A 3358-nucleotide genomic window follows, 5' to 3' on the forward strand; every position below is an offset into this window, starting at 1 on the left:
GACCCTGTCAAATTTCTTCCAGAAAGAACTGGCTTCAGTGCCTGAAGTTCAGACGTTTGTAAAAGGGGTACTGCATATACAGCCTCCTTTTGTGCCCCCAGTGGCACCTTGGGATCTCAATGTTGTTTTGAGTTTCCTAAAGTCACATTGGTTTGATCCACTCACCACTGTGGAATTAAAATATTTCACATGGAAGGTGAAGATTCTATTAGCCCTGGCTTCAGCCAGGCGTGTGTCAGAATGGGCGGCTTTATCATATAAAAGCCCTTACTTAATTTTTCATTCTGACAGGGCAGAATTGAGGACTCGTCCTCAATTTCTCCTTAAGGTTTTTTCTGTTTTTCACATGAACCAACCTATTGTGGTACCTGCGGCTACTAGGGACTTGGAGGACTCCAAGTTACTTGACGTTGTCAGGGCCCTGAAAATATATGTTTCCAGGACGACTGGAGTCAGAAAATCTTACTCGCTGTTTAGCCTGTATGCACCCAACAAGATGGGTGTTCCTGCTTCTAAGCAGACGATTGCTCGCTGGATTTGTAGTACAATTCAGCTTGCACATTCTGTGGCAGGCTTGCCACAGCCAAAATCAGTAAAAGCCCATTCCACAAGGAAGTGGGCTCATCTTGGGCGGCTGCCCGAGGGGTCTCGGCTTTACAACTTTGCCGAGCTGCTACTTGGTCAGGGGCACACCCTGACTGAGGAGGACCTGGAGTTCTCTCATTCGGTGCTGCAGAGTCATCCGCACTCTCCCGCCCGTTTGGGAGCTTTGGTATAATCCCCATGGTCCTGACGGAGTCCCCAGCATCCACTTAGGACGTTAGAGAAAATAAGAATTTACTTACCGATAATTCTATTTCTCGTAGTCCGTAGTGGATGCTGGGCGCCCATCCCAAGTGCGGATTGTCTGCAATACTTGTACATAGTTATTGTTGCAAAAATCGGATTATTCTTGTTGTGAGCCATCTTTTCAGAGGCTCCTTCGTTGTTATCATACTGTTAACTGGGTTCAGATCACAGGTTGTACGGTGTGATTGGTGTGGCTGGTATGAGTCTTTCAATATCCTTCCTTATTATGCACGCTCGTCCAGGCACAGTATCCTAACTGAGGCTTGGAGGAGGGTCATAGGGGGAGGAGCCAGTGCACACCACCTGATCCTAAAGCTTTTTATTATTGTGCCCTGTCTCCTGCGGAGCCGCTAAACCCCATGGTCCTGACGGAGTCCCCAGCATCCACTACGGACTACGAGAAATAGAATTATCGGTAAGTAAATTCTTATTTTTTGTTTTGTGTTAATGCAAACTACCCAGGACAAAGTCCTGAGTTCCCAACCCTTTAGCAGTGTCGGGCTGAGACCCGTGAATTTGTCAGCTTGATAGAGCTGGCAATTTCCCATTTCGTATGTCTGAAAGGGGTACAGGTTGAGTCTCCCTTATCCAAAACGCTTGGGACCAGAGGAATTTTGGATATCGGATTTTTCCGTATTTTGGAATAATTGCATACCGTAATGAGATATCATGGTGATGGGACCTAAATCTAAGCACAGAATGCATTTATGTTTCATATACACCTTATACACCCAGCCTGAAGGTCATTTTAGCCAATATTTTTTATAACTTTGTGCATTAAACAAAGTGTGTGTACATTCACACAATTCATTTATGTTTCATATACACCTTATACACACAGCCTGAATGTCATTTAATACAATATTTTTAATAACTTTGTGAATTAAACAAAGTTTGTGTACATTGAGCCATCAAAAACAAAGGTTTCACTATCTCAGTCTCGCTCAAAAAAGTCCGTATTTCGGAATATTCCGTATTTCGGAATATTTGGATATGGGATACTCAACCTGTATAAGCAAAGAGAAAAAAAAACTCTGTAAAATCGTTCTCTTCACTGCAGTTTTCTCTTCTATAAATAGGGAGAAGAGAAAAAATATAGGTTTTTATGTTTACTAAATAGAGCCCAAATAGAGCCCAAAGGGGTCTTTTAATAAACAAAGCAAAAGCGGCACAATAAAAAAACAAAAAACAAATTATGCTTTTCCTTTTGTTTTATTTCCATATTTAAGTGCCATGACAGCCCTTGTGGTAAAAACCTGTCCTGGCGGGGAGATTTTTGCAAAAGATGTTTGCATGGTCTGTGCATTTGCCCATCAGCATCTGTGATGACAGCCTGAAGCAGATCGGAGAAGCGGCCAGGAGGTACGGCCTGAAGAGGGAGCTGGCAGGGGAGCGGGATCTGCCAGGTGAGCAGAGGTAATGTAGCTGCCTGAGGCTGCGGATAAAAATGGGAATATATATGCTATTTATGGAGAAGAGAAGCATTCTTCTCCACACTTTTCTCCAAGAGTTAACATACACCTCTCCAATTTGGCCGCGCCATCCCACAGTACCTGGGCCTCTCGCTGCTCTTGATGGCCCTGGGCGCACAAGAGATTAACAAGCAAGGCTAATCTCCAGGAAATTGGTCGAGACAGACCTTTAGTGCAAGGTCTGCCCCAGCATCATTTTTTTTTTATATACTGCAAAAACAAGCAGTATATTTCAACCTATTTTTCCCTTTTTTACAAAAAAAAAGAAAGGGAAAAAAAAAGCCCACAATCATATAATATATGTAGATTAATAGTGTAAAAATACATAAATCCATGGGTTGTGTATTGCAGACTTTAATAGTATATACTGTAGGGACGAAGCGGTATACAATATTAATGTTATTATGTATAATCCTCATGTCTTTTCCTGGGATCTTTATTAGGCCAATCTGATTTGATTCCCATTACAGAACCATTGGTGGCATCAGGGCAGCCAAGCACTTTAGAGGGCTAACATGTTTTTGTGCTTGGCTTATTGGTTGTGTTGTCATGTCTCTTCTGGCGCAGTTTGAAGGAGCTGTGCTCTCTTGATGGGAGGGTATGGCTGCACCCTATTGGGGGGAAGGGGGGGGGGGGGGCAATCCCTGGCCCTTAAAGAAGCCTGGCCTGAGCCCTTCTATCTTGAGTCCTTTTGGAGAAAGAACGCTATGTAAATAAATATATTATTATCTGATTGGTTCCTCTGGGCGACATCTCCACTTCTAAAAACCCTCACTTTTAGTAAGTTTTAGAAAACCCCATTTTTCCTAGTTTTTTTAAAATGTTTCATTGAATGCTTTAGATTACTTCTTTCATACTAGATGGTTAAAAAACACTTTTGTCACAGCTGGTGGCCCAAGCTCCAACCATGGCACTCCAAATTGACTAGATTCCAAAATTGCTCCAGCACTGCCAGTGCCTGTGTAGGAAGATGCACAAGGGGGTATATTTACTAAAGTGCGGTTTTTAGAAGTGGAAATGTTGCCCATAGCAACCAA

The sequence above is a fragment of the Pseudophryne corroboree genome, chromosome 2 (assembly GCF_028390025.1).
Source record: "Pseudophryne corroboree isolate aPseCor3 chromosome 2, aPseCor3.hap2, whole genome shotgun sequence".
Lineage (NCBI taxonomy): Eukaryota > Metazoa > Chordata > Amphibia > Anura > Myobatrachidae > Pseudophryne > Pseudophryne corroboree.